The 24,353-nt window shown below is 38.8% G+C and overlaps 2 long non-coding RNA genes across 7 annotated transcripts in view; one reads left to right on the top strand and one right to left on the bottom strand.

Annotated features, from left to right (window-relative positions):
• Positions 1 to 9,658: 9,658 nt before the first annotated feature.
• LOC129652599 (uncharacterized) lies at positions 9,659 to 10,807 on the bottom strand. The gene is made up of 2 exons (XR_008714606.1): positions 10,177 to 10,807; positions 9,659 to 9,824 (listed from the first exon to the last, which is right to left on the bottom strand). It is a non-coding gene; the product is annotated as an uncharacterized LOC129652599 (long non-coding RNA).
• Positions 9,762 to 24,353, top strand: part of LOC129652598 (uncharacterized) — a 100,951-nt gene continuing 86,359 nt past the window's right edge. For 4 of the 6 annotated variants that reach the window (XR_008714603.1, XR_008714602.1, XR_008714601.1 and 1 more), the window contains exon 1: positions 9,762 to 9,894. This is a non-coding gene — a long non-coding RNA (uncharacterized LOC129652598). The remainder of the gene's footprint in view (positions 9,895 to 24,353) is intronic. The other 2 variants (XR_008714604.1, XR_008714605.1) reach the window with 2 other exon arrangements.

Below are 24,353 nucleotides of genomic sequence, written 5' to 3'. Positions count from 1 at the left end.
TTTTGTAGTAAGAATAATTAAGATCCATTCTCTTAGTAATTCCAACTATGTAGTACAGTATGGTTAACTATGATCACTATACTGCACATGAGCTCTTCAGAATTTTTCATCTCTTTTTTAATTTAAATTTATTTATTTTAATTAGAGGCTAATTACTATACAATATTGTATTGGTTTTGCCATACATCAACATGAATCTGCCACGGGTGTGTGTACATGTGTTCCCAATTCTGAACCCCCCTCCCACCTCCCTCCCCATACCATCCCTCTGGGTCATCCCAGTGCACCGGCCCCAAGCGTTCTGTATCCTGCATCAAACCTGGACTGGTGATTTGTTTCTTATATGATATTATACATGTTTCAGTGTCATTTCATCTTATACCTTCAAGTGTATATACCCATTGATGAATGTTTCCTCATTTCCCTCACCTTCCAGCCCCTGGAAACTACCATTTTACTCACTCTTTCTGTGAGTTTGTCTTCTTTGATTCCATATATAAGTGAGATCATACAATATCTGTCTTTTTATATTTGACATTTCATTTAGCACAATGACCTCAAGGTTCATCTGTGTTGTTGCAAAATGCAGAATTTCCTTCTTTCTCATGACTTGATAATATTCAGTTGTGCTCAGTATATACAGTTGACCTTTGAACAATTAGAAATATTATTGTTTTGGGGTACCAAGCATGACAACCCACTCCAGTATTCTTGCCTAGAGAATCCCATGGACTGTAGCCTGTCAGGCTCCTCTGTCCATGGGGTCACAAGAGTTGGGCATGACTTAGTGACTAAACCACCACCACCAAGCCCTCTAGCAGTCAAAAATCTCAGTGTAATTTACAGTCAGCTTCCTTATCTGCAGTTCTATTGTATATCTACAGACTCAACCAAGTGTGTATTGTGTGGTACTGTAGTATGTATTTATTGAAAACAAAAATCTGCTTATAAGTGGACCCATGCAGTTCAAACCCATGTTGTTCGAGGGTCAACTTTATATGTAGATATTTAAGTATATATCTCACATCTTCTTTATCTATTGTCTATAGATAGACATTTGGGTTGTTTCCATATCTTGACTACTGTAAATAAACTGCAATAAACATGAAGGTAAATATCTCTGATACCATTTTCATTTTATTTAGCTATCAGTAGTATCTCAGCTGGTGAAGAATCCACCTGAAATGCAGAAGACTCCAACTCAATTCCTGGGTTGGGAAGATCTCCTGAAGAAGGGATAGGCTACCCACTCTAGAATCCTTGGGCTTCCCTGGTGGCTCAGCTGGTAAAGAATCTGCCTGCAGTGCAGGAGACCTGGGTTCGATCCCTGGGTTGAGAAGGTCCCCTAGAGGAGTTAGGCTACTCACTCCAGTATTCTGGCCTGGAGAATTCCTTTGACTGTATAGGCTATGGGGTCGAAAATTGTTGGACACGACTAAGTGACTTTCACTTTCATATACCCAGAAGTGGGATTGCTGGATCATTAACATGTTAGTTCTATTTCAAATTTTTTGAGAAACCTCCATACTGTTTGCCATAGTGGCTGCACCAATTTATATGGTCACCAACAGTGCCCAAGTATTCCCTTTTCTCCACAAAGTGTATCTTTGCCACACTTTTTATCTTTTGTCTTTTTGATAAAGGCCATTCTAACTAACAGGCATGAGAGGATAGCTCATTGAGGTTTTGATTTGCAATTCCATGATGATTAGTGACAGTCAGTTCAATTGCTCAGTCATGTCCAACTCTTTGTGACTCCATGAATTGCAGCACGCCAGGCCTCCCTGTCCATCACCAACTCCCGGAGTTCACCCAGACTCACGTCCATCGAGTCAGTGATGCCATCCAGCCATCTCATCCTCTGTCATCTCCTTCTCCTCCTGCCCCCAATCCCTCCCAGCATCAGAGTCTTTTCCAATGAGTCAACTCTTCACATGAGGTGGCCAAAGTACTGGACTTTCAGCTTTAGCATCATTCCTTCCAAAGAAATCCCAGGGCTGATCTCCTTCAGAATGGACTGGTTGGATCTCCTTGCAGTCCAAGGGACTCTCAAGAGTCTTCTCCAACACCACAGTTCAAAAGCATCAATTCTTTGGCGCTCAGCCTTCTTCACAGTCCAACTCTCACATCCATACATGACCACAGGAAAAACCATAGCCTTGACTAGATGGACCTTTGTTGGCAAAGTAATGTCTCTGCTTTTGAATATGCTATCTAGGTTGGTCATAACTTTCCTTCCAAGTCAACAAAAACAAGACCAGGATCTGACTGTGGCTCAGATCATGAACTCCTTATTGCCAAATTCAGACTTAAATTGAAGAAAGTAGGGAAAACCACTAGACCATTCAGGTATGACCTAAATCAAATCCCTTATGATTATACAGTGGAAGTGAGAAATAGATTTAAGAGCCTAGATCTGATAGATAGAGTGCCTGATGAACTATGGAATGAGGTTCGTGACATTGTACAGGAGACAGGGATCAAGACCATCCCCATGGAAAAGAAATGCAAAAAGGCAAAATGGCTGTCTGGGGAGGCCTTACAAATAGCTGTGAAAAGAAAAGAAGCAAAAATCAAAGGAGAAAAGGAAAGATATAAGCATCTGAATGCAGAGTTCCAAAGAATAGCAAGAAGAGATAAGAAAGCTTTCCTCAGCGATCAATGCAAAGAAATAGAGGAAAACAACAGAATGGGAAAGACTAGAGATCTCTTCAGGAAAATTAGAGACACCAAGGGAGCATTTCATGCAAAGATGGGCACAATAAAGGACAGAAATGGTATGATTAGTGACATTGGACGACTTTTCTTGTTCCTGTGGATCATGTGTATTTCTTCCTCTCAAAAAGTATCTGTTCAGTGGAGAAGGAAATGGCAACCCACTCCACTATTATCCGGGAAATCCCATGCACAGAGGAGCCTGATGGGCTACAGTCCACAGAGACACAAAACAGTCAGATATGACTTAGCAACTAATCAACACCAACAGGAAACTAGTACAAGACCTTCAGTGGCTCACAGCCCCTGAGACTGGATATCTTGTGGACCACAACAGCAAAAGTATCCGTTTAGATTCTCTGGCCATTTTTCAGTCAGATTGTTTTATGCTTTTGTTTCTTGCCATTGAGCTGTATGAATTTCTTATCTATTTTGGCTATTCTCAACCCCTTCTCAGATATATGGTTTACAATTTTTTTTTTTAATTCCATAGGTTGCTTGGTAATTCTGATTGCTTCTTTTGCTATGAAGAAGATTTTTAGTTTGATGAAGTAGCAGTTGACCCACTTATTTATTTTTGCTATTGTTGATTGTGCTTGGTGTGCCATATTCAAAAAATATATATATATTGCCAAGACCAATGTCAAGAAGTTTTGCCTCTGTGTTTTCTTCTAGTACTTTTATGGTTTCAGGTCTCTTATTGAAGTGCTTAATCAATTTCAAGTTAATTTTTGTGAGTGGTATAAAATAGAGATCCAGTTTTAGTTTTCTGCATTTGATTTGGTTTTTCTAACACCACTTAATGAGGAGAATATCCTTTCACGATTGAGCAGACTTGGCTCCCCTGACAAATATTAGTTGATTAAATACATAAAGATTTATTTCTGGGCTCTCAATTGTGTTCCATAGGTCTATGTGTCTATTTTTTTTTTACCAGTTATATATTCTTTTGATTACTACATTTTTGTAATATCACTTTAAATTAGGTGTGATGTATCAAGCTTTGGGCTTCTTTCACTGAGTTGCTTTAGCCATTCAGAGTCTTTTGTGGTTCCATACAAATTTTATATATTTTTTTATTTGTGTAAAAAAAAATGCCATTGGAATTTTGACAGGTATTTACTTAAATATATAGATGGCTTTGAATAGTATGGACATTTTAATAATATTAATTCTAATTCATGAATGTGGAATTCTTTCCATTTGTGTCTTCTTCAATTTCGTTCATCATTGTCATAGTTTTCAGTGTTAACTGTCTTATATGAAGTAAGTCATTTTTTTATGTACTCCATATAGCCTATTTCAAGAGCTAAAAAGCATTTGTAAAAAGAGAGAGAAGTAACAAGACAGCGTCACTCCAAAAAACAAAGAACAAAACAGCAAGCTAGGTACCAAGAACTTCAGGACAAGTTTGATTTGATATTTTAATGACGGAACATTGTTGACTTGTTCACAAATTCAAGTTGAAAGACACACTAATTTTTTTTTTTTAATTGTGTGATATTAGTTGTAGGTTTTTTCCATAGACATTCTTTGTCAGATTAAAGAACTCCCCTGCTGCTGCTGCTGCTAAGTGGCTTCAGTCATGTCCGACTCTGTGCGACCCCATAGACGGCAGCCCACCAGGCTCCCCCGTCCCTGGGATTCTCCAGGCAAGAACACTGGAGTGGGTTGCCATTTCCTTCTCCAATGCGTGAAAGTGAAAAGTGAAAATGAAGTCGCTTAGTCATGTCCAACTCCTAGCGACCCCATGGACTGCAGCCTACCAGGCTCCTCCATCCATGAGATTTTCCCAGCAAGAGTACTGGAGTGGGGTGCCATTGCCTTCTCCGAAAGAACTTCCCATCTGGCTCAAATTTACTGAGAAAACAATTTTTTAAGCTCACAAATGGGTATTGAATTTTATTTTCAAAGGGTTTATTTTTGCATATATTAAGATGGCCATATGCTTTTTACCCCTATTTTTTACTGTTAAAATAATGAAATGTTAAACTAATCTTGCATTCTTGGAATAAACCCCACTTAGTGATAATATGTTTGCCTTTTTATATGTGCTGGGATTTTATTTGTAATATTCAGGGAATTTTGTGCCTGTGTTTTCACTTCTTGAGATAAATGCTTATTGATTTTTCATTTGCTCTTCTTTTCTAATAGATATTTAAATCTATAAATGTCCCACTAGGAACTGCTTTATAATGATATGTCACATTTTCATTATTTTATAGTCATTTCAAAATATTTTATAATAGTCCTTTTGATTTTCTCTTTTATCCTTTGGTAATTTAGAGTATTTTGCTTTAATATTAAACATTTGGAGATTTTCTTTTTTTTTAATCTTTCTATTACTGATTTACTGTTTAATTCGACTGTTGTCAGAGAATATTCTATGACTTCATCCTTAACATTTATTGAACCTTCATTTATGTCACAGCATTTAGCCTATTTTGGTAAATATTAGTGATAAAGATTATTAATACCTTAAGAATATAAGGATATATTTTATAATTTAGACTATGATTTTAGAATATTGTGCTCTTCAATTATGTTAAGTAGAAGACCAGTAAAATATTTATGTGTGACGTATGAGATAAGTGCTTTATACTATGAGCTAGAGAATGTCTCTCAGTCTCAGATAATTCTTTGTTTGGGTGGCTGTCCTGTGCATTTAGCAGTATCCTTGTCTCTACTCATTGTGTCTGGAAGCAGTTTTCTGGTCCCGATTGTGATAATCAAAATTGCATCTGCTGCTGCCAAGTCATTTCAGCCGTGTCCGACACTGGAGGACCCCATAGACGGCAGCCCATCAGGCTCCCCCGTCCCTGGAATTCTCCAGGCAAGAACACTGGAGTGGGTTGCCATTTCCTTCTCCAATGCATGAAAGTGAAAAGTGAAAGTGAAGTCGTTCAGTTGTGTCCGACTCTTTGTGACCCCATGGACTGTAGCCTACCAGGCTCCTCCGCACATGGGATTTTCCAGGCGAGAGTACTGGAGTGGGGTGCCATTGCCTTCTCTGCAAAATTGCCTCTAGATATTGCCAAATGTTCACTGAGGGGAAAAATCACCTCCAGTTGAAAATCACTGAACTATATAAAGAAACAATTTTTATAAAATCAGTGTACCTATGTAGATACATTTTTATTATAAAAAATTCTGGATTTTACTATAAAAATATAGCTGCAAATTCAATAATAGTTACTATGTATGGTTGAAATAGCATATGACCACTTATATGTGAAATCTAAATTATGATAAAAATAAATTTATTTACAAAACAGAGACTCACAGACATAGAAAACAAATTTATGGTTACCAAAGTGGAAAGGGGATGAGTGAAGAATAAGTTAGGAGTTTGGGATTAGTAGATACAAGCTATTATATATAAATTAGATAAACAATAAAGTCCTATTATATATAGTACAGGGAACTACATTCAATATCCTGTAATAAATCATAAGGGAAAAGAATGTGAAAAAGAATATGCATTTATAAAACTGAATCACTTTGCCGTACACCAGAAACTAACACAACATTGTAAATCAACTATATATCAATTAAAATGTTAAAAACAAATAAAATATAAAAAAGAATAAAAAGAGAACATGTGATTCCTATTCAAAATGTAACACATCAAAATGATCCAAAAGCTGTGAAACGTAGAGCAAATGCAAGGAATACTTATGTGTCATAAGCATGGGAACCATGTGATATACTTTACTCTATGTTCTATGCCTAGGCAGATATCACAATTCAATATGACACTATTTTCTCACTTTGTTGTTCAGTGGTTAAGTCATGTTCAACTCTTTGTGACCCCGTGGACTGCAGCACGCCAGGCTTCTTTGTGCTTCACTGTCTCCCAGAGTTTGCTCAAACTCATGTCCATTAAGTACGACATGAGTGATGCCATCCAGCCATCTCATCCTCCGTCATCCCCTTCTCCTCCTGCTCTCAGTCTTTCCCAGCATCAGGGTCTTTTCCAGTGAGTCTTCTCTTTGAATCATGTGGCCAAAGTATTGGAGCTTCAGCTTCAGCTATAGTTCTTCCAGTGAATATTCAGGGTTCATTTCCTTTAGGCTTGACTGGTTGGATCTCCTTACAGTCCAAGGGACTCTCAAGAGTCTTCTCCAGCACCACAATTCAAAATTATCAGTTCTTCAGCATTCAGCCCTCTTTATGGTCCAGCTCTCACATCCATACTTTCCCACTAAGCCTAGATATTTCCTCAGAATCCTTTTCATCAGAAGAATCAAGAACACTATCACCAATAGATCAGAGTGAAAAAGTTCTTTGCTATCCCTGGGATATGGCCTTTAGATCCTTCTTTTCATATTCCACTTCCACTAATTAATTCAGTGATCTTCAAGAGGAATAAAGGGGAAAGGGCATCCAGGTACTGTCTCCAACAACAGGGTTCTCTGTTTGAGGATGCAAAGTGGACTGCCACACTGGTATGACGGTATTTGTGAACCCTCTTCTGAACAGTGATACAGCTACTGCACCTGGGGATAAACTGACTTTTGAATATGAATCCACTCTTCTGGCTAATGGGGAGGGAAATGGCAGCCCACTCCAATATTGTTGCCTGGAGAATCCTGTGGATGGAGGAGCCTGGTCGGCTGCTGTCCATAGGGTCGCACAGAGTCAGACACGACTGAGGCGACTTAGCGTGCATGCATGCATTGGAGAAGGAAATGGCAACCCACTCCAGTATTCTTGCCTGGAGAATCCCAGAGATGGAGGAGCCTGGTGGGCTGCCATCTATGGGGTCCCATGGAGTTGGACACGACTGAAGTGACTTAGCACCAGCAGCAGCAGTAGCTTCTGGCTAAAGACTAAAATATTTTCCCAAATTCAAAAATAACTCTCCTAAATATGTGCACTGCAGAGGCCAACCATGAAAACATCTGTTTGTCTTAGTGCAAGTGTTAATAGATTGTATAGTCAAGTATCACACAAACTCATCCATCTTAAAATAGAATCAATAGCAAAATGTATGCAGACTCAGAGCACCTCCAAAGGGAAGAAAGAAAATGATGGAAAAGTGATTCAAAGTTAATTGTATCTAGATAGCTTCCCCAGACAAAATGTCAGTTGAATGCAAGGAAGCAGTGGGAATAATGCCTTGATAAAATAAAAGACACAAAGCAAAACATCCAAATTTCGCTTCACATCAGTGCAAAGTCTTTATTCAAGAATCATTGTAAAGCTACATTCCTCTTCTTTATTATTTTGCTATGGATACTTTTCCTTTTTCATGAAATACAAGCCAAGAAAATAGCTTATATTTTGTCATGGAAATGACAAATTGATTAGAGCCTGAGTACTTCAGTGTTGTGAGGTAAAGACAATTATGCATTATTCTGAAATATCTGCAGAACTAAGAATTGTCGAAGCAATACCTAAATGACTATGGAAAATAAACAGGGAGAATTGTGAACTTTTTAATGTGGCGTTTCAGCCTGAGCTCAAGTTATAAATATCAGCAAATTCTTCGCTGTGCTTCATTGCATTCCTCTAGTGCAATTTGTTTAGTGCTTTGAGATATTAGACAGCCATATATTTTACTCTCACTGCTAGTAGCCAATTTGCAAGAAAGCAAGTAATATAAAAATGGCTATTTACTCTGTTCCAAGTGGTACAGTCCATTATCACTCTTCACTGATGTTGTTACAAGGATAGCAAATCAATAATCAGTTCTCATTCCCTAACTCAGTAAACCATCTGCTTCCATTATTGTAAACCATGTTCAGTTTGGATGCAAACTTTACTGCTGTGCTAGAAGCTGATTCATTTGATAAGACCACAGACATCACCACAGGAAAATTATTTCTTAATTACCTTTCTCTTAAACTTAAATGGCTAAATGCTAGGGAATTCCTTTGCCATCGGAAAAACGAACATTACAAGACATTGTAAATATATCAGTGAAGACAAGGGCTTTGTCTACAATGGCAAATGACTTAGTCCATCTCACGTAGCTTTTTCTCAAATAAGATTGCTCAAGTAAGCATTGGCTCTACACAGGAAGCCTCTACATGGGAAGTTAGAGATGCATCACAGCCTGTAGGACATTGCTTCTGGAGCAGCCATTGAGTTGAAACTGAGGATAATTATCAATTAGCTCCACCACGCCCACAACCTGTTTTCACTTACCAAGCTCCCTTTAACTGCTTTTATAAAAACTTGCATGTCCTCCGAGCATCACACAGCCTAAACAATCAGATATTTGCCCAAGTTATTTATTTATTTTTCCCAGGAAGTCAGCTGTGTCTAGTTCAAACTCAATCTGGTTAAGACCACCAACCCTCCCAATGGGCATACATGAGGATCTACTCTGTAAGGTTTTTATGTCAGAAGACCCAAACCCAGCAGTGGGACCTATTATACAGAGTGAAGTAAGCCAGAAAGAAAAACACCAATACAGTATACTAACACATATATATGGAATTTAGAAAGATGGTAACAATAACCCTGTATACGAGACAGCAAAAGAGACACTGGTGTATAGAACAGTCTTATGGACTTTGTGGGAGAGGTAGAGGGTGGGAAGATTTGGAAGAATGGCATTGAAACATGTAAAATATCATGTATGAAATGAGTTGCCAGTCCAGGTTCGATGCACGATACTGGATGCTTGGGGCTGGTGCACTGGGACGACCCAGAGGGATGGTATGGGGAGGGAGGAGGAAGGAGGGTTCAGGATGGGGAACACATGTATACCTGTGGTGGATTCATTTCAATATTTGGCAAAAACCAATACAATATTGTGAAGTTTAAAAATAAAATAAAATTAAAAAAAAAAAGAAGGCCCAAGCCTCTGACATAATATCCACACTATGATTTTCTGAATACGCATACAATTAAGAAACCTGTAGCTTAGTTGCATCTGGGCTGAACAACAATTACTTCACCTTTTTCTTCTCTCCAATCACCTTTCACCACACTCCCCACATCTCATCTTTATCCCATAAGTATCTCAAGCCCTCCCCCTTCCAGGAAGCAGATCTGAGATTTGTTCTCCTGTCTTGGCTATCTTGCAAACACGCCTTTTCTCCACTTTAAACCTCAGCACCTTGGCAACTGACTTGCTGCACTTCGGACACAGGAACCTGTACACAAAGGAAAAGGAACAAGTACATGATTCTGAAACTGAGATGGGAATCACTGGATGAATTTCAGGTAAAACATTTAATGGCCCCAGATCCAAGTGTATGAAATAATTTCTTTGTTTTTTATAACTCAGTTTAACTGATTCTAAGCCTCTATTCTGCTAGATACAGAAAATGTCAACTAGGAACGTCAAGGAGATTCACTAAATTCTGTTTTCTTAGACAATTCACATTTTGAATTCTGTGGCACTCTCTCCTCCCAAGCCCCATTTTTCCCCCTTCCTCCTGCTGGGACTCACTACAAGTTCCGAAGAGGCTAACACCAATGTTGGAGAAAGGCGTCTTTTCTAACCTTGTTACAGTGTGCGAACACCTTTTGAGATGCCTCAAGCATGTCTCCCTCAGGCACGCAGTGTACAAAATTGGAGGTACAGAAGCGCAGAGATGGGGCAATGTTCGTGACTTCTTGTCAAGTTCCGTGTTGTTTCAGGTTCTCCTTCTGGTCTGCAGGCTCCCTCTGGTAGCTATCTTCTGTGCCTCTTTCCACATGTGTGAAAAGAATCATTTGCTTTTTGGCGTTCACTTTGGGACTTCGAGTGTGACTCCTGACGCTTGTTTTTGTGTGTTTGTTTTTAATGCAAGTGCCTGACTTGGTCAAGGCTTCCATTTCAATGAGGCATTCCCTTCCAAGACGGGGTCTCCAGCAAACGTGTTTCCAGCCTTCCAACTAGATGAAGAGCCAGGCTACCTCTCCCCACTGAGGCTCCGTTGTTTTAGAGATCTTGGTTGATTTTCAGAACTGACCATTTGGGCCATTTTTTCCTCTTCCTGTATTTAAATTCCCACTCTTGTGTTTTAAATACTCTTACTCAGTAAAGAGCCCACAAAACCCTAGACCCTCACCCTTGGCCTCAATCAAAGTAGAACTCTAGGCCTTTCTCTCCCCACAACCTGTGAGGCTCCAGGTGTGCCCTGTAATTTCCAGGTCTTGTAAGTAATAAACCTTTGGTTTTTTCCAAAGTTCTCAGATGGTGATTGCTGAAGGGCGTGTTGTAATCATAGTAAGAATCACAAGGGCCAGTTCAAGCACAACACTGATTGTTGATAGGCTGAGACTAGTGCAAGACAGGACCGCAGGTGGATCCAGAGCAGAGCAAGCATTCACACTCCCCCTCCCATCCATAGCAGCCATCTCTGCTGTATTCATTTCCCATTACTGTGGCACAAAGGGCCTTGGTAAAGCTTCTGACTATCATAATGCCAGACAGGACCAGGGAGGCACAGGTCCTCTTTGCACTGATTCACTGCATTGATTCGTGAGCTATCTTTGGAATATAGAGACAGACCAACAACTAGCCAGCACTCCCCTCTTACCAATTGCATCTTTACCCCTAGTTCATGGAATCTATCTCAGGGTTAGATTGTATGGAGCAGAAAGGGGGCAAAAACTGGTCTTACTGATAGGTAGGGCTTCCCTGGTGGCTCAGATGGTAAAGAATCTACTGCAATGCAGGAGACCAGGGTTCGATCCCTGGTTCGGGAAGATTCCCTGGAGAAGGGGATGGCAACCCACTCCAGTATTCTGGCCTGGAGAATCCCATGGACAGAGAAGCCTGGCGGGTGGCAGTATATGGGGTCACAAAGAGGCAGACACCACTGAGCAACCAACACTTTCACTTTAATGATTATGTATTCTTTCTAATACTTCCTGATTTATACCTGTTCAAGGATTTTAATTGTGGAAGTCAGTAATTTGAAATGTTTATTCTGTTTCCCACCCTAACAATTCTTACATGATGGGTGCCCTTCTATCTAGTTGCATGAAGGAGTTTCACCTGGTTATTTAGGTAGCGTAAGAAAGAATTGCTATTTAATACTTAGACCCCTGCTTCAGACAGAGTTAAGTTTTAATTTGTCACTTCTGTGTGACATCTCAGAACAAGGAAGTCCTATTTTACAGTCTCTATTAAACTCAACTAGAACCAAGTGACTGGTGTTTATATTATGTCCTTATCAGACTGTAACTACTTCAGGGACAAGGCTGCTTTCTTTTCCAGGGCTGCTTATGATCCCTTCATTTTTTGAAGGGATAATAAATGATCTTTCAAATAAACCTTGCATACTAAAGACATCATAATATATAAATATGTAGCTTAGACAATGATTATAGAATTAATACCTATGAAACCACTATCAGAATTCCTAACATTTCCCCACTGTACCCTTCCTGCTTACAAGCACCTTCACTTTACAGAAATATTACCTTGATTTTTAATTATATGTAATTAAGTATACTGATATATGTAATAATTCTAGTTTTGAACTTTATGTAGAGGGAATCAAATTTATGTTTCTAAGATGAACTCAGTGTGCAGTTATGCTCATTCATTTTTATGTATGCGTACTTTATACAAATATACCACCCTTTTTATAATCTGCACTAATGTTAGATCCATGGTGCATTTCCAGTTTGGGAGTGTTTTGAGCTGTGCTTCTATGACCATTCTTATATGCACAGGTCTTGGTTCACATAAATGTAAGTTTCTCCAGGTTAAACATCTGAGACTGAAATTCCTGGGTCATAGAATATATAGATGGTAATTCTAGAAATAATGCCAAATGAATTTTTATATGATTATAAATATTTAGCTTTCGAACAGGAGTGTATGATTATTTCCACAAACCTAAACATCTCTTTGGAGAAGGCGATGGCACCCCACTCCAGTACTCTTGCCTGGAAAATCCCATGGACGGAGAAGCCTGGTAGGCTGCAGTCCATGGGGTCGTGAAGAGTTGGACATGACTGAATGACTTCCCCTTTCACTTTTTCACTTTCATGCACTGGAGAAGGAAATGGCAACCCACTCCAGTGTTCTTGACTGGAGAATCCCAGGGACGGGGGAGCCTGGTGGGCTGCCGTCTGTGGGGTCGTACAGAGTCAGACATGACTGAAGTGACTTAGCAGCAGCAGCAACAGCAGCAAACATCTCTTGCTATTTGTCTAGATTTGTCAGTTTGGTAGGGGTATAGTTATCATTCCTTGTGACTCTAATTTGCAATTTCCAGGCTACAAATGAGGCTGAGCTTTCCTTTACATGCTATTGGTCTTGACTTTAGCCTGTGGTAAAATCCCTATGTAAGTTCAATTTTCTTTGGGGTATTCATCTTTTTCTTAGTGGATTATAAAATGCCTTAATAAATTTTGAATTCATAGCCTTTGGTGATTACACGTGCTGCAAATATCTCCTTTCATCTTTTCACATTGTTATAGTATCTTATGATAAAGAATAATTTTACTTTTAATGAAAAATATATTAATCTCTACTCTATGGTTAGTGCTTTTTGTAGCTTGTCTCCACAAATTATGAAAAGAGTCACATATGTTCATAGTCGAATTTTTGATCTAACTGGAATTTTTGTGTATGATATAGTGAATCAACTTTATTTTTTTTTCATTTAATACCCAATTCTTTCAGTGCTATTTATTGAAAAGTCATCTCTTTTCTATTGTTCTGCATTATCACTTTTGTTAAAATTTGAAACCATATATGGGTGGCTCTGTTTCTGGGCTTGTTATTTTTATCTGTTGGTTTATTTGCCAGTATCACACTATCTTAACTGCTATTTCTTTATGGTAATTTATGACATTTGACAGAACAATTCTTTTACTTTATTATTTTCTTCAGATGTATCTTTATTATAAAAAATCATAGAATCATTTTGCAAACATACTAAAACATTTTTTGGGGTTTTCTTTTTGGAATACTATTGCCTCCTTATACAAATTTGGGCAAAAATGATAACTTTAAAATATTGACTCTTCATATGCTTGAATAGTATTTTTCTCACTTTGTGTTTATTTTTTTCAGTAAAACGTATTATTCCACCTAGAGGAATTCCACAGTTTTTGGTAGGCTTAGTACCAGATATCGTATTGATTTTGAAGGTGCTGTCACACTTTGTTTAGTTTGTTTTTTCCTGTTTGTGACTAGAAAGTAGTATTAAATTTATCTGTATCAATTTGTAAAAAACAATTTTGCATAACTCATAATAATTTAAGCTATGTAGTCTAATAATTTATAATTCACCACAGTGTCTTTAATTTGCCTCTTCTAATAATTCTTGTGCTTGGATTTTCAAGTAATACAATTATATCAATTATGATAAATGATAAATTTTTTAATTCTTATAGTTTTAGTATCATTTACATCCTAGTTTGAGGGTAAGACTCAAATATAAAGCTAAGTAGATGTAATGGTGAACATCATCACTTTGAGACCAGTTCCAGAAAGAAACTTTCAATGCTTCATCATTTAATATTGTTTGCTGTAGTTTGTTTATAGATACATTTTGTCAGATCAATGAAATTCCCTTTTATTGTTAGTTTGATACTATCTTTTAGTAAGAATAGATCTTAGAATAGAATAGAATATGGTAAAATATTTCTACCTCTGTTGAGATTATTTTTTTCTCCTTTAATCTGTAAATAAGATGAATTATACCAATTTATACACTGTAGTTAAATCTGTTTTCATTCTTGAGGTATTTAATCTTGGATAAGAAGTATTATTTTCATATATTTTAAAATTCAGTTTTCATATCATGCTTGGAATTGGTTATGAGTGATTGTAATGGAAAAAAAATCAGTTTTTCTTCCTGTGAGTCCTTCTCCTGTAAGTGTCCTTTATTATTTACACAGAACACTTCTGACAGTTCTGGTTGCCAAATGTGTGGAGGTTTTCCCTCCACAGCAAGTGATTCTCCATGACACCAGTTAGGTGTCCTACAGTTTAACTCCATGTTGACACTAGCTTCTTGGAGATAGTGTTAGATCACACAGGCTAGGGGCTCAGTCCCACAAGACTATTACTCAATTCAGATGCCAATCACAAGTAGGTCCCCAGTTTACCCACAACTTCTGTCCAGTTGGCTATTTGGAGGTCTCCATGACCCCTACCTTAGCTCAGTTAATTTGTTAGATGGCCCACAGAACTCAGGGAAACACTTACTTTTGCCACTTTATTAAAGGATATGATAAAGAATACAGATAAAGATGAAAACATACATAGGGTGAAGTCTGGAGAGTCCTGGGTGCAGGAGCTTCCATCCCGGTGGAGGTGGGGTGTGTCAACCTCCCAGCATGGGTGTATTTACTAGCCTGAAATCTATTGAAACCCCATACCATTGGGATGTTGTGGATGCTTCCTCAGATAGGCATGATCAATTATTAACTCCATTTCTAAGCCTCTCCTTGGAATATGGAGAGGGGGGAGTGGGTTAAAAATTCCAAGCTGCTTGTCATGTCTTAAACTTTCTGGAGACCAGTTCCCAACCAGGAGTGCATCCAGAATCACTTCATTAGAAGAAAAGATGTTTCTAGTGGTCTCATCAGTTCAGTCACTCAGTCATGTCCGACTCCTTGCAACCCTATCAACTGCAGCACAACAGGCTTCCCTGTCCATCACCAACTCCCAGAGCCTACTCAAACTCATGTCCATCAACTCAGTGATGCCATCCAACCATCTCATCCTCTGTCGTCCCCTTCTCCTCTTACCTTCAATCTTTCCCAGCATCAGGGTCTTTTCCAATGAATCAGTTCTTCCCATCAGGTGACCAAAGTATTGGAGTTTCAGCTACAGCATCAGTCCTTCCAATGAATATTCAGAACTGATTTCCTTTAGGATAGACTGGTTGGATCTCATTGCAGTCCAAGAGATTCTCAAGAGTCTTCTCCAACACTGCAATTCAAAAGCATCAATTCTTCGGCACTCAGCTTCCTTTATAGTCCTACTCTCATATCCATACATGACTACTGGAAAAACCATAGCTTTGACTAGATGGACCTTTATTGGCAATGTAATGTCTCTGTTTTTTAATATACCAGTGAGAATGAGCATCATCAAAAAAATCTGCAAACAATAAATGCTGGAGATGATGTGGAGAAAAGGAACCCTGCTGCACTGTTTGTGGGGATGTAAACTGATACCTCCTTTATGGAAAACAGTATGGAGATGCCTTTAAAAAACTAGGGATCAATCTAGTTTTGACCCAGAAATCCCACTACTGGGCATATACCTTGAGAAAACCACAATTCTAAAAGTCACGTGTACCCCAATGTTCATTGCAGCACAATTTACAAAAGCCAGGATATGGAAGCAACCTAGATGTTCATTAGCAACTAAATGGATAAAGAAGCTGTGGTACATTTATATAATGGAATATTACTCAGCCATAAAAAGGAATGGGTTTGAGTCAGTTTTGGTGAGGTGGATGGACCTAGAGTCTTATGCAGAGTGAAGTAATTCAGGAGGAGAAAAACAAGTATGGTTTATTAATGCATATACATGGAATCTAGAAAAATGCTACTGATGAACCTAGTAGAGAATGATTTGGGGACACAGGGGGAAAGGTGAGGGCAGGATGAATTGAGGATGTGGCATTGACATATATACACTATCATGTGTAAAATAAGTTATCGAGAAGTTGCTAAATAACACACAGAGCCCATTCTGATGCTCTGTCATGACCTAGAGGGGTGGCATGGGAGGGAACATGAAGGGGAGGGAGGCTCTGGAGGGAAGGGAGGTATACATACAATTATGACTGATTCACGTTGTTGTATGACAGAAAGCAACACTAAATTGCAAAGCACTTTTATACCAATTAAAAGAAAAAAAATAAATTGAACCTAATTAAACTTAAAGCCAATCATTTAAAAAAAAAAAAAAAAAAGCTTTTGAGTTATGGACCAGCATATGGCCAATTTTTACAAATACTGTGTGTGCTTGAAAAGAATTTGTGTTAGAGGTTTAGGTATCCAGTGTTCTATATACTTCTTTTATTGAAACAAACTTCAAGTTGTTTCTGTCCCACAAGTTTTATACTTGTTGCATTCACTTTGAAGGCTCTTCCTCATATGTTTTCTTTGTCAACTAGGGGCTTTCCAAGTGGCATAAGTGTAAAGAATATGCCTGCCAATGCAGGAGACACAAGAGACACAGGTTCGATCCCTGGATCAGTGAGATCCCCTGGAGGAGGGCATGGCAACCCACTCCAGTATTCTTGCCTGGAGAATCCCATGGAGAGAGGAGCCTGGAGGGCTACGGTCCATGGGGTCGCAGAGTCAGAAATGATTGAGCGTGCACCCACTATGCTAGAAACTATGCTTACTACTTTCAGACCTATTCTTAGAGATTCTCATCTTAGACTTTCCCTCCTGACCCTATTCCAAAACAGGCTTCATTTCTCACTTCTTTTATCCTGAGCTATTTTCCTTAAAGCACTTATCTCTGCCTGACATTACATAATGTATCTATTTGTTTTCTTATTATCTCCCAAACTATGATATAAACACCTTGAGGCAAGAACTCTTTCTGACTCATTTACCATTCTATCATTAATACTTGAAAAGTGTCACACACTAAGTGCTTAATAAATGTTTTGCATGATTAAGTGAATGGATTTAAAAGAGTACTCAACAGAGACCTTGACAAGCATATATAAAAGCATCATTTACTCTGCTGTGTCCCTTCAATAGAATTGGCAGTGCCCATATAGGTAACAGGTAAGCTTAAAACACAAGTAAGCATCAAGGAAAAAATGGAGAACAAAACAATCCTGTCATCAGTTCAGTTTCAGTTCAGTACAATTGCTCAGATCAGATCAGATCAGTCGCTCAGTTGTGTCCGACTCTTTGCCACCCCATGAATCGCAGCATGCCAGGCCTCCCTGTCCATCACCAACTCCCGGAGTTCACTCAGACTCACATCTATCGAGTCGGTGATGCCATCCAGCCATCTCATCCTCTGTCGTCCCCTTCTCCTCCTGCCCTCAATCCCTCCCAGCATCTGAGTTTTTTCCAGTGAGTCAACTCTTCGCATGAGGTGGCCAAAGTACTGGAGTTTCAGCTTCAGCATCATTCCCTCCAAAGAAATCCCAGGGCTGATCTCCTTCAGAATGGACTGGTTGGATCTCCTTGCAGTCCAAGGCACTCTCAAGAGTCTTCTCCAACACCACAGTTCAAAAGCATCAATTCTTCAGCACTCAGCCTTCTTCACAGTCCAACTCTCACATCCATACATGACCACAGGAAAAACCATAGCCTTGACTAGACGAACCTTTGTTGGCAAAGTAATGTCTCTGCTTTTGAATATGCTATCTAGGTTGGTCATAACTTTCCTTCCAAGGAGTAAGCGTCTTTTAATTTCATGGCTGCAGTCACCATCTGCAGTGATCTTGGAGCCCAGAAAAACAGTCTGACACTGTTTCCACTGTTTCCCCATCTGTTTCCCATGAAGTGATGGAACCGGATGCCATGATCTTCATTTTCTGAATGTTGAGCTTTAAGCCAACTTTTTCACTCTCCACTCTCACTTTCATCACCAGGCTTTTTAGTTCCTCTTCACTTTCTGCCATAAGGGTGGTGTCATCTGGATATCTGAGGTTATTGATATTTCTCCCGGCAATCTTGATTCCAGCTTGTGCTTCTTCCATTCCAGTGTTTCTCATGATATACTCTGCATATAAGTTAAATAAGCAGGGTGACAATATACAGCCTTGACGTACTTCTTTTCCTATTTGGAACCAGTCTGTTGTTCCATGTCCAGTTCTAACTGTTGCTTCCTGACCTGCATACAAATTTCTCAAGAGGCAGATCAAGTGGTCTGGTATTCCCATCTCTTTCAGAATTTTCCACAGTTTATTGTGATCCAAACAGTCAAAGGCTTTGGCATAGTCAATAAAGCAGAAATGGATGTTTTTCTGGAACTCTCTTGCTTTTTCCATGATCCAGCAGATGTTGGCAATTTGATCTCTGGTTCCTCTGCCTTTTCTAAAACCAGCTTGAACATCAGGAATTCACGGTTCACATATTGTTGAAGCCTGGCTTGGAGAATTTTGAGCATTACTTTACTAGCGTGTGAGATGAGTGCAATTGTGCAGTAGTTTGAGCATTCTTTGGCATTGCCTTTCTTTGGGATTGGAATGAAAACTGACATTTTACAGTCCTGTGGCCACTGCTGAGTTTTCCAAATGTGCTGGCATATTGAGTGCAGCACTTTCACAGCATCATCTTTCAGGATTTGGAATAGCTCAACTGGAATTCCATCATCTCCACTAGCTTTGTTCGTATTGATGCTCTCTAATGCCCACTTGATTTCACATTCCAAGATGTCTGGCTCTAGGTCAGTGACCACACCATCATGATTATCTGGGTCGTGAAGATCTTTTTTGTACAGTTCTTCTGTGTATTCTTGCCATCTCTTCTTAATATCTTCTGCTTCTGGTAGGTGCATACCATTTCTGTCCTTTATCGAGCCCGTCTTTGCATGAAATATTCCTTTGGTACATACAATCTACTACTGCGAGCAGGAATCTCTCAGAAGAAATGGAGTAGCCATCATGGTCAACAAAAGAGTCTGAAATGCAGTAATTGGATGCAATCTCAAAAATGACAGAATGATCTCTGTTCGTTTCCAAGGCAAACCATTCAATATCACAGTAATCCAAGTCTATGCCCCAACTAGTAATGCTGAAGAAGCTGAAGTTGAACGGTTCTATGAAGACCTACAAGACCTTTTAGAACTAACACCCAAAAAAGATGTCCTTTTCATTATAGGGGACTGGAATGCAATAGTAGGAAGTCAAGAAACACCTGGAGTAACAGGAAAATTTGGCCTGGGAATACGGAATGAAGCAGGGCAAAGACTAATAGAGTTTTGCCAAGAAAACGCACTGGTCATAACAAGCATCCTCTTCCACCAACACAAGAGAAGACTCTACACATGGACATCACCAGACGGTCAACACCGAAATCAGATTGATTATATTCTTTGCAGCCAAAGATGGAGAAGCTCTATACAGTCAGCAAAAACAAGACCAGGAGCTGACTGTGGCTCAGACCATGAACTCCTTTTGCCAGATTCAGACTTAAATTGAAGAAAGTAGGGAAAACCACTAGACCATTCAGGTATGACCTAAATCAAATCCCTTATGATTATACAGTGGAAGTGAGAAATAGATTTAAGGGCCTAGATCTGATAGATAGAGTGCCTGATGAACTATGGAATGCGGTTCGTGACATTGTACAGGAGACAGGGATCAAGACCATTCCTATGGAAAAGAAATGCAAAAAAGCAAAATGGCTGTCTGGGGAGGCCTTACAAATAGCTGTGAAAAGGAGAGAAGTGAAAAGAAAGGAGAAAGGAAAGATATAAACACCTGAATGCAGAGTTCCAAAGAATAGCAAGAAGAGATAAGAAAGCCTTCCTCAGCGATCAATGCAAAGAAATATAGGAAAACAACAGAATGGGAAAGACTAGAGATCTCTTCAAGAAAATCGGAGATACCAAAGGAACATTTCATGCAAAGATGGGCTCAATAAAGGACAGAAATGGTACAATCGCTCAGTCATGTCCAACTCTTTGCGACCTCATGGACTATAGCACAGCAGGCTTCCCTGTCCATCACCAACTCCTGGAGTTCACCCAAACCCATGTCCATCAAGTCGGTGATGCCATCCAACCTTATCATCCTCTGTTGTCCCCTTCTCCTCTCACCTTCAATCTTTCCCAGCATCAAGGTCTTTTCTAATGAATCAGTTCTTCGAATCAGGTGGCCAAAGTATTGGAATATCAGCTTCAGCATCAGTCCTTCCAATGCAAATTTAGGACTGATTTCCTTTAGGATGGACTGGTTGGATCTCCTTGCAGTCCAAGGGACTCTTAAGAGTCTTCTCCAATACCACTGTTCAAAAGCATCAATTCTTCAGTGCTTAACTTTCTTTATAGTCCAAATGTCACACCCATACATGACTACTGGAAAAACCATAGCTTTGACTAGATGGACCTTGGTTGGCAAATAAATGTCTCTGTTTTTTAATATGCTGTGTAGCTTAGTCATAGCTTTTCTTCCAAGGAGCAAGCATCTTTTAATTTCATGGCTGCAGTCACAATCTTCAGGGATTTTGGAGCCCCCCAAAATAAAGTCTGTCACTGTTTCCATTGTTTCCCCATCTATTTACCATGAAATAATGGGACCAATCTTGTGTTAGACCAGCCCAAAGCAGGTGCTCAATTAATATTTACTTTATGAAATTGAACTGAAAATAAAAAAGAATGAAAAGAGGAAAGAAGGAGAAAAGAATAGATCTAGTTGTAAATTAAACAAAGGATGACACTAATAGACAAAATGTGTCTCTACTCTTGCCTTTATTTTTTTGGTGAATCGCTTGGCTTCTTCTACCTACTTGCTACTTCCCAAGAGAGAAGGAATTACTAATATGATTAGTCAGTTATGGAAAGAAGCTGAGCATATGCAAAGCTCAACCCCTTCCTTCTTCCTTGAGTTTTGGAACTAGTCTAACCCAATCCTTCATGTATTTAATTTCACAGAGGCAAGCAAGCTTTTTTGGGAGTTCTGTTATTATCTAATTCTGGAAATCAATTTTATGAAGTCCACTATTACTATGCACGCATCACATTCTCCAAACAGTTCTATTCATAATCATATAACTTTTGTTTTTAAATTGTGTTCCTTTCCTATTGTTTGATTGCTTCTAAAGTAAGGCTGAGAATGGGTGTGTCCATTTATTAGGACTACCTATAGTATATTCTCACTATGTATTATTAGTATTAAGGTATCTCTTTCAAGTAAGACTTTCACAGTGACAGAGATTATAGATTTCCATAAAAACAAAAGCAGACCGAGAAAACTGAGGGAGGACAGGAAAATAGGTTCTGATTTCAGAAATTCAGCACATTTTTTATGCAAGCTTTTTCTCATTCCGTTATTCAATCATATTCAAATGTACTCAAGCTGTTTGCCTAGGCAAAATGAAGTATAGAGAGGCAACAATTGCTCAACAAATCTAGACTAATAGGGAAATAACAATGCCATACTAAGTATATGATAAGGATTTACTCAAACAAATCACTGTTCATGTTTGTATTCAGGTTATCCTTAGAAATAACCTATTTTCTTAAGTGTTGGATCCTTCATAGAGGCTTCTGACCAACTGGACTGGAGGCAATTCTAATGAACTCAGAGCTATTAAAGCCATGGTGGTCAATAACAGTTTGGATGAACACAACTTAAAAGGTCCTGGAAGTAAAATTAGAAAGGCTAGCATCATGTCATAGACCTGGGTAATGCAATGCTAATGAAGAAGTGTGGGAGGAGGGCTACTTCATGTGTGTATGTGTGTGTGTATACATACTTTAATTTTCATTGAAATACAGTTGATTTACAATGTGTTAGTTTCAGGTATATATCAAAGTGATTCAGTTATATGTGTGTTTGTGTGTGTATACCCTCTGACCTGCTTCACCTAGTATGATCTCTAGGTCCATCCATGTTGCTGCAAATGGCATTATTTTATTCTTTTTTATAGCTGAATGATATTCCATTTCATATATATTCTGTGCTGTGGTTAGTTGCTCAGTTGTGTCCAACTCTTCGGAGTCTGCCAGGCTCCTCTGTCCATGGGCATTCTGCAAACAAGAATAGGGAGTGTGTTGCCATGCCCTCCTCTAGGGATCTTCCTAACCCAGGGATCGAACCCAGGTCTCCCGCATTGCAGGTGGATTCTTTACCATCTGAGACACCAGGGAATCCCTTGCATATATGTACCACATCTTATTTATATATTCCTCTGTTTATGAACACTTAAGTTGCTTCCATGTCCTGGGTATTGTAAATAGTGCTGCAGTGAACATTCTAGTGAATGTATCTTTTTGGATTATGGTTTTACTCTGGGCAACTGCCCAGGAGTAGGACTGTTGGGTCATATGATATTTCTATTTGTAGTTGTTTAAGGAACCTCTATATTGTTCTCTATAATGGTTGTACCAATTTACAATCACATCAGCCGTGTAGAAGGGTTCCTTTTCTCCACACCCTCTCCAGCATTTATTGTTTGTGGATTTTTTGATGCTGGTCATTCTGGCCGATGCGAGGTGATACCTCCTTCCAGTTTTGACTTGTATTTCTCTAATAATTAGTGATGTTGAACAACTTTTCATGTGCTTGTTGACCATCTATGTGTCTTCTTTAAAAAAAAAATGTTTATTTATATCTTCTGCCCATTTTTTGATTGGGTTGTTTTGATATTGAGCTGTATGAGATGTTTATTTTGGAAATTAATCCCTTCTTAGTCATAATAGTTGGAAATATTTTGTTTCAAAGACAATGAAAAGTTGTCTTTTTGCATACTGTGCAAAAGTTTTTAAGTTTAATTAGGTCCAATTTATGTAATTTTTATTTCCAATACCCTAGGTAAGTAAGTGTTAGTTGCTCAGTTGTGCCCGACTCTTTGCGACCCCATGGACTGCAACCCACCAGGCTTTTCTGTCCATGAGATTTTCCAGGCAAGGATACTGGAGTGGGTTGCCATTTCCTTCTCCAGGAGATCTTCCCAACCCAGGGATTGAACCCGGGTCTCCTGCACAGCAGGCAGATTCTTTACCGACTGAGCTACAAGGGAAGCCCAATACCCTAGGAGATGGGTCCAAAAAAATAGTGCTGCAATTTATGCCAAAGGGTATCAACCATGTTTTCTTCTGGGAATGTAATGGTATCCAGTCTTACATTTAGGTCTTTCATACATTTTGAGTTTATTTTTGTGTATGGTGTTAGTGTTCTAAGTTCATTCATTTACATGTAGCTGTCTAGTTTTCCCAGCACCACTTATTGAAGAGACTGTCTTTTCTGCATTGTATTTCTTTCTTCCTTTGTAGTAGATTAATTATTAATTAATAATTTATTTCTGGGCTTACTATCCTGTTCCATTGACCTACGTATCTGTTTTTGTGCCATACCATGCTATTTAGATTACTGTAGCTTTGTAGTACAGTTTGAAGTCAAGGAACTTGATTCCTCTAGCTCCTTCTTCTTTCTCAGAATTGCTTTGGCTATTTGAGGTCTTTCATGTTTCCATACAACGTTTAAAAACTTTGTTCTAGTTCTGTGAAAAATTGCCATTGGCAGTTTGATAGAGATTGCGTTGTATTTGTAGACTGCCTTGGGTAATATGGTTGTTTTAAAAATATTGATTCTTCTGATCCAAGAATGTGGCATATCCTTTCCTCTAATTATGTCATCTTCAATTTCAACAACTTCGTTTTCAGAGTACAGGTCTTTTGCCTCCTTAGGTAACTTTATTCCTACCTCTTTTATCCTTTTTGATCAAGTGTTTGTGGTTTGTTCTGTGGGGATTTTTTTTCTTTCTTTCTTTCTTTCTTGTTTTTGAATCAGAATGTTTAGTGAAAGCAGCAGCCACAGTTGTAATCAAAAGTGTAAAGGTAGCCAAATACTAAATTTTTCAGGGGAAGAATAAATGGACTCTTCTTCTGAGTCTTATTTCAGACATCTTAGGGGTCTCTTTAGTAACTGCAGAAATTCTTCAAGAAGGTATCTATGTCTAAATGCTTCAGTATACTGTCAATCCTTTAATAGCACATACTATTAAATCTTGTTCATGAACCATATTTTTTTCACTTGGAGCTGTCCATATGAAACGGTGCATGAGTTGCC

This window comes from Bubalus kerabau, chromosome 5, assembly GCF_029407905.1.
Source record: "Bubalus kerabau isolate K-KA32 ecotype Philippines breed swamp buffalo chromosome 5, PCC_UOA_SB_1v2, whole genome shotgun sequence".
NCBI classification, from domain to species: domain Eukaryota; kingdom Metazoa; phylum Chordata; class Mammalia; order Artiodactyla; family Bovidae; genus Bubalus; species Bubalus kerabau.
This window is presented reverse-complemented; position numbering and strand designations above follow the sequence as displayed.